Source organism: Bactrocera tryoni, chromosome 2 (assembly GCF_016617805.1).
Source record: "Bactrocera tryoni isolate S06 chromosome 2, CSIRO_BtryS06_freeze2, whole genome shotgun sequence".
Lineage (NCBI taxonomy): Eukaryota > Metazoa > Arthropoda > Insecta > Diptera > Tephritidae > Bactrocera > Bactrocera tryoni.
Genome location: NC_052500.1, coordinates 70,439,974 through 70,448,452, shown reverse-complemented (window position 1 = coordinate 70,448,452; position 8,479 = coordinate 70,439,974). Strand labels below are relative to the sequence as shown.

General features: G+C 33.0%; 1 protein-coding gene across 4 annotated transcripts in view; it reads right to left on the bottom strand.

Moving 5' to 3' along the window:
* Positions 1–8,479, bottom strand: part of LOC120769302 (transcription factor HNF-4 homolog) — a 69,320-nt gene that overhangs the window by 27,308 nt on the left and 33,533 nt on the right. The window lies entirely within an intron of this gene.

Sequence of the window (8,479 nt, the reverse complement as noted above, 5' to 3'; positions counted from 1 at the left end):
TTTATTAATTAAAATTTTTATTTAAATTTATTTTTAAAATTTTACTGTTCCTGTCTTTTTAATTTATTTACTTTTTTTTAATTAATTGTGGTAATTATTATTTTATTAATTAAAATTTTTTAATTTTATTTTTTTTTAATTTTAAAATATTTTTAATTTTTTAGTGTTCTGCCTTTTTAATTTATTTACTTAATTAATTTAATTTTTAATTAATTAAATTTTCTAAATAATACGTTTTTAATTTAAATGTTTTTAATTGTTTTTTTTTTTAATTTTTTTTAATTTTAATTTTTTACTGTTTGCCTTTTTATATTAATTTACTTAATTTTTTAATCAATTTTTTTAAATTAAAATTTTCTAATTTGAACTTTTTTAGTTAATATTTTTTTTTTTTAATTTTTTTACTGTTCCGCCATTTATTTAATAACTAAAATGCACTTGAAACCCCGGAAAAGTTGTAATTCATGCCATTCCAAGCAACAACAATAAAAAAATCGAAGTTCAAATAAAATAAATATTTTTCGATACGCTCCACAGGGATGCACTTGCAAAGTTAGCTGGCGCTACATGTATGTATGTACATATGTACATACATAAGACGTGTTTGCTATGCTCGTGTACTTGTATGTTCGTGTGTGCTTTCACTCTTATCAGGATAATTTTCATTTCTTCAACGCTTGCTTAAACCGATATATTTGCTGTATTTGTATTTTCGTATCCCCAGCAGCAGCAGACGTAGCAACGTAGAATCGTGGACGACCGTAAGCCGAAGTGTGTCAACAGTTAACTGTCAGTTGTAGTAGTCGACTAATCAGCGGTGAGTCTCGCAACGTACGTTCTTAGGCGGTGCGATTGGCGTATCACAACACAAACACACACAGAGACATACATACACACACACATACACAATAAAATGCAACAAAAAGTACCGACGGACAACTAAGGCGCTAATGTTGTTCTACACTCGTACTAAAACGACTTAGTAATAATGCTAATGATATAGTCTTAGCGAAATTGTTAAGGAAACTGTGATTACGAGCGACGACGGCAGCGGCGCTGTCGTTAGCGTTGAGCGCACGTTGACTGGGTGTTTGGCAGGCGGCTGCAAGCGATCGTACCGACGTAAATAGCTGTGTGCGCGCGTGTGTGTTTGTGTATGGTCAGTGTCAACAGCAGCGGGCAGCGCGCATTGGAGCCGCCATACACACATACATATGTATGTATAGAAAGACATATGTGCAGCCGGTGTGGCGCTGTGTGTGTATGTTTGCGTGTGTCGGTATTATTGCCCGCTAGTCGAAGTAAGAGTGAGAGTAAGCGAGTCTACAAGTAAATAAAAGTCACTTGGCGAAAGAGACGCCGCATGCCTTTGACTACGCGGCATACAAGTGTTTGTGTTGTTGGCGTTTGACGACTCATGGCAGCGCTATCAGCCACCGTCTTCAATAATCAAAACCAATACAAAACCAGCAACAATGCAAAACAATAAATTCTACAGCGTCAAGTCACTTTAAGACGCCAGCAAACACACACATACACGCTTATCGACTTACTTGTTGATATGGATCTAGTAAAGGCTACTAAAACACACAGCGCAGCGCAGTTCTACGCCCGTGCGCTCGCGTCTTTGTGTGCGTGTCGTATAAGCGTCCAGCGTACGCGTTCGTGTCCGCTTGAGAAATTTCAGCGTCCGTTCTTTTTTCATTTTTTATTTTAGGCAAATAGTCATTTGTCCGTCTTTTAGGCTATACACACCTTTGCCCACGTTTAATATAGAAGTAAAGCCTCAGCGCTTAACTACAAACACATCGCCACATCAGAGCGCCGCGCTGAGTTCTTATCACAGCGCTAATCATTATTAGCCTGTTTTATTATTATATTACATTTTTACACATATCAACAATTTAATATTAGCGCAAGTTTTTGCGCATACATATGTATGTACATACATCTACAAACAAAAAAATTTGTACATCTGTATACATGTGTTTTTGCACGCCCACTGTGCGAGCGCCGAATTTTGATAAACAAGCCAGCCTTGGCTGTGCATACGAGCACGGCCCGACATGTCAGTGTGCGAATTTAGATAACAAAATTTGCGAATTAACCACTAGAGTTCCGATAATTCGAACGTAGACTGCCCACTCAGCTCATTTTGTACTATTACGAAAGCTGCTACAACAACAAAAGGAATTGGGTACCATATATAATTACTATAGTATAACTCCTTAAGTAATTACGCCACTTGTGGATTAAAAAAAAATTAAAAAAAAAAGTTTTTGAAAAAAAAGTTTTGAAAAAATTATTTCTTTGAACATTTACTTTTTATTTTAATAATAATATACATATAATTACTATAGTATAACTCCTTAAGTAATTACGCCATTTGTGGATTTAAAAAAAATGTTTTGAAAAAAAAAAAAATTTTTTTAAATTAATACTTTGAACATTTTTTTAAATATTTTTTTTTTATTTTAAAAATGATTTTGTAAAATTAAATTATTTGAAAAAAAATATTTTGAAAACTTTCAAACAAAATTTTTTCAATTTTTTTTTTGAAAAATTTAAAAACTTGTTTTTTCAAAGAATTTGTTTTTCAAATAATTTTTTATTCACAAGTGCAGTTTTTTTCTCAAACGTTTTTTTCCAAATCTTTTTTTCAAAAATTTGTTTGCTAATTATTGTGAAATTTGTAAATATTCTCCGAAAGTATGATTAATTCTGTAGAACTGTCATATTTCTACTTTTTTTTTAATTTCAATATTCTTCAAAAGAAAAAAAAAATTCAAAAATATTTCAAAATTCTTTGCCCATTTTTTTTTTTAATTTTTTTTTTGCTAATATATTCTGAAATTTGTAAATACACTTCCAAATTTTGAGGAACTCTCACATTTTTAGTTTTACGAAATAAATTTTTTTTTAATTTCAATTTTTATTGAAAAATTTCAATTTTTATAAAATGTTTTTTTTTAATTTTTTTTTTACAATTCTTTTAAATTTTTTTTTTTTAATTTTTAAAATGGCAGTTTTTTAGAATTTTTTACAGAAGTATACTTTGAAAAAGATAACTAGATCAAAGGCGCAGATTTGGTTCCAGATTTAACCTCGCTAAATTAAATCTTCTTTTAAAATGTGAAAAAAACTCTAAACTAACTCTAAACTAAACTGATAGGCTTTAGTATGCTGGAAATTTTTCTAGCTGATCTTAATCTTGAAAGTCTAGAAAACAACCTTCGAATATTGCTGAGAATTCTTGAAAATCTTGAGAAAAAAACGTTAACTTCGGCTGCACCTTACTTTTCACAGGTGCATTTCTTATATCACATAAGGTGGATCTTAATCATGATTTAAATTGGTCAGTTTGTATGGCAGCGATATGCTATAGACATCGGCAATTCCGAGAGAAGGGTAGCTTTTAGGAGAGAAAAAGATATGGCTCAATCGACTCAGCTCGTCTCATATCTACATAAACTGCCAAAGACTTATCCAACCACTCTTGTAAACACTCGTCCGTACTTAACTTCGTGTTGTTGTCATTGCGGATGCTCAGCTGGCAGCACAACCACCAGTGAAGTTGACTCTTATCACTAGAAGAGGTCGCTAATTTTGGCTATACGAGTTTTTTATTCGCTTTCGCCGCATCTCTGTCTATCATTCTTGTATATACATACATATTTATTTATATTGTTCTCGAAAATCTGCCATGCCATTTAAAAACGCAAGATGACATGTAAATCAACATGTCTAATGAATTTTAGAATCAAGCAAAAAATCGTTAATCACTTATGCCCTAAATTATATACCGATCATCATAGTACAGTTATGCAAAATTAATATGGCCAAACAACATGATCAGACGGAGAAAAGAAAACAAAAACAGAAAACGAATAATCACTTGTAAGATGTTTGTGGAAAGTTCAGCTTGTCTGACAAGTTCCTAGAGAACGAGTGTAATATTTTAGACGAGCTTTTGGAGATATTGGTCTGTTATTTTGATGGAAATTACATTATGGTTATTAAAAAAATGGTTTGGTCTCACTTTTAAAGTAAATTGTCAAAGGTTGGAGCCGGCTTAACAACAAAGATTATATTTTTAGCATTAAAATCTAACCACAGATCATTAGACGTTTGAATAATTCAATAACTTATCTCCACAGAATGTCATATATGAATGTTATCATCTCTCGACTTAGAAGTTTTTCTGGTTTTACTCTCTTTTGTTCAAGGCCGTATCATACGAGTAACCGTTTTTATAACACTCTTAAAGTTAATAAAGAAAGGGTCAGCGCCAGTTTATCTAATGTTGAGGCATTCTAAATTACAATCCTTTTTTGGATAAAACCAAGACCAACTTGTGTAGCGATAAACCAACTGTTTTGGAAACCGCATTCCAGACAAATTAGACATACTTTCCTGCATGTAAAGAGTACCTGGATGATAAAACAACCTTTAAATTCCCTCTAAAACCTACCTTATCCGCTTTTCCAATGGTTTAACTCGTTGAATGAATTTCTTTCACGGACCTACGGTTAGATGAAATGGATGACAATATTTAATCTGACCTCAAAACGGGGTCGAAATACCGGAGCAAGAACAACATTAGCACTCACAGTTCTTAGAAGTGATGTATGCCATCATCTTACGATTTGGAGTAACTCTTATCCTCAGTGATAAACACTAGATAAAGAAATATCGGTAGTTTTTGGGAGCTTACATACCCAATATGATTACCCTAGAGAAATTGTCAAGCGATCTACAATATCTATCTCTATACTATTTCATAAAACTGTCGTAGAGTTCACTATACGTCTGGTATCAGTTTAGAATATTATCGCTGGTAACAAGTAGTCCGATGTCTTGGAAAAAGCAAGCCCTGGCAAAGGTTTTAGTTAAAAAGCCACCAAGAAATCAATTAATTAAATTACCGGTTGCGAACAACGAGTCTAGGCCTGAAAATTCATGGTTTAAGCAATACCAGAGAGGTCCCGAGTAGCGATAGCACATTGGCATCCATTCAAATCACCCATATTGAGACCCATCATTCATTATTGATGATATTCGACCGAAAGACCACGCTCAGCGTGCAGCCGTAGCTGAGAGTGCATACAAAGACTGTATTTACGTCGAGATCTTAGATTGAAAGCGTACAAAATATAGCTCAACACAACAGTTTGGTGTGGTTTAGGGGCCGGTGGAATGATCGGTTCATATTTCTTCAATAATAATGCCGGTGAGAATGTAAACGTCAATGGCGACCGTTATCGCGCTATGATTATTTGATGCCTGAAATTGAAGCTCGTGAACTCGGCGACATTTAGTTTCAAAAAGACCACTTCCCACACATCGCATCAATCCATGGATTGATTTATTGAGAGAACACTTTCACGTTTTGGGCTGGTCGATTAGCCACTAAGATCGTGTGATTTCACATCGTTAGACTTTTTTCTGTGAGGTTGTGTAATGTCTAAAGTCTATGTGGACAATCGCGCTTCCATTCAGCCTTTGGAGCAAAACAACTCGCGTGTCATTCGACTGATACCAGTCGAAATGCTCGAACGAGCAATCGAAAATTGGACTCAACGGATGGACCAACTGAGACGTAGCCGTGACCAACATTTGAACGAGATAATCTTCACAAAATAAATGTCAAAGGATGATCTTGCAAATCATAATAAATATTCTCCATTAAAATTGAAGTTTCTTATATTCTTGCTAGTATTGAAAGAATATTTTATAGGTAGAGATCTGCAAAATTTACATATTGCCGAATCTTCTATATATTTTCGCTAAAAGTTAAGGAATTGTATCTAAATTGCCTCACTGTGCAAAAATTCCCCGTCGGTCAAACCAAAATAAATATGCATGTTTCTCGGTTTCCAAATCAACATATATAAAGCACATAGTATTAGTATTTATATTTGTATGTTGTTTTTATTTTTCGTCTTAACCTTTTTTTCGTGTCTCTTTTTTACTAATATTCTTTGTTGTTTATGGAATGGTAGCGCTGAAATTGCCAAAAAATATTTAAATGACAAATAAGCTCTCATGTGTCTACATATGCAAATATATATAACTAAATATATACGTACATAAGTGTTTTTGTAATGAAACTCACCGAATGACTGGCACAATTTTTGATTAAACGAATTTTAGGTAGATAATAGCCAGTATCTAGCAAACGATCTGCTACGTGCGATCGGTGCCGACGCTGTAATACTTTTGGCACTTCGCGCACATATTTTTTGTGCGAAGAAATGTGTTCGCGCTCTCTCTTCGATGTTAAACAGCATTTCTAGTGCCTGAAGTACATACTTATGTATGTATGTATGTATTTGTTTGGTTATGAAATTTTGCTTGACTTTGGTTTTTTGGATTCTTATCACATCTCTGAGATCTGCACTGATCTTCTGCGTATGTTTTGGAAATTCTTAAGTAAGTTTTCACTTACGTTCGTTGGTTTTATTGGTAGTCAGTAAGAAAATCTAAATTTAATCTCTGAAATAATAGAAATATTGTGGGACAAGAGCTGTGTAGGTCAATTTTGTTGAAAAAGCGATCAAGCCACGTCATTATCAATTCTAACTAAGTGATCTTTAGCGAACATTTAATACATGCATATAATAGTCAGCTTAGGTTTTCACTTCTGCTCGATAGCATTTACGGTATATGGAAAACCATCGTTTAGAATTGTAACCGTTAAAGATTTAATTGAAGCTCACGTGATACTTGAAGATCGGGTTTTATAGGAAACCATTGTAACCCATAAATTTTTTTGAAAGTCTTTGGCATATAAGCCTTGAAGAAGGGTTATCTGGAAAAAGGAATTTAGACCAATAGCAAACTAATCTCAACTAGTTAAAACCGTACAAGAAAATATAAATTTTTGCTCAAATTAGGCGAGTTCTAAGCCCGAAACATTACAAAAATTTAAAACCCGATGGTCCTTAAAGAATATCTAGCCTGTACGACTTAAAATAAATATTTATTGATTTTGTTACCGGAATTAGTTAGGAAACTAGATCTTAACTAGTACTAATCGTATCATGATTTGCCTGTATACATATATGCGAAGTAGTTCCTAAGTTTTCAAGATATCAAACTGATATTTTCACAAGACTTTCAGGGAAAAGGAACAATCTTCGAGCAAATTGTTAAGATCGTTTAGAATTAAGATAAAGATCCTTATATAGGGTTTTATACTATAAGGAATACATCTATGAAGGCCATTATTCATAGTTTCGGGGAATATGTTTTCTTGTTTATAATTCATTTGCTTTGAAGAACTAAATTTCACTTTCTTTGTAACTAATTAATTAGTTAGTGTGCGACTAGTCTCCAACTAGGCAGCTACTAGCAAAATGTATTTTATTTATTTTTCTATTTTCTTTACTAGGAAGTTACATGCATATTGTATATTATTTCCACTTTATTTATGATAAATTTAAACTGGTTACCAAACTAGTCCGCAACTAGTTCGAAGACACTGTTAAATCTGTCAAGATTTTTGATATTTGTTTTAGTTTTTGTTTACGATTCATAATAAGTTAATATTACAATTTGTAACTAGTTATCAAACTAGTCCTCAACTAGTTCGCAACCTTTTACTAGCATGTCAAGCATTTTGCCTTTTAATCTTAAATTTATTATTCATTAACAAAATACGTTGATTTAGTTTCAATCGCATAATTTTTAACTAGTTATTTAACTAGTCCTCAACTAGGTCGCAACCACTGAGAAGCGTGTCAGGTGTTTTGCAACTTGTTTTAAATATTCATTAACGAAATATGCATCGATTTAGTTTAATCGCATAATTTGTAGCTAGTTACCGAACTAGTCCACAACCACTGATCAGCGTGTCAAGTTTTTTGCAATTTGTTTTCTTTATTCGTTAACAAAATATGCATTGCTTTAGCTTTAATCGCATAATTTTTAACTACTTACCGAACTAGTCCGCAACTAGTCCGCAACCGCTGAGAAGCGTGTCAAATTTTTTGCTATACCTACTTTTTTTAAATTTCTTTTGAATTTTAATTGACTGTTAATCTCATAATTTGTAACTAGTTACTGAACTAGACCGAAGCAAGTCAATTGATTATATTTTATTGCTCTGCTTTACAAATTAACTTAAATTACTGCGTTTTATGTTCATGCTTCAAAATCAAATCTAATGCATGTATCTAACTATACTTAATGACACATTGCCCACTCAAACGAACATATGTATGTATATACACATGCAGTATAAGCTTATAAGCCCATTTGAAGTGTTACAATTGCCAAAGTCAAACAGGTGGATGAAATGTGGGTGTGTGAATGTCCAACAGCTGCTTATACTCTAATAAATTTGCGCAAACATATTGACAATTTATATACGTATGTATGTATGTGTGTGCGCTTATACATGCGAACTTGTCAATAAACGCCAGCTCATCGCAACCATTGCGCTACGTTTCGGCAATATTTCATTCATTTCAGTTCG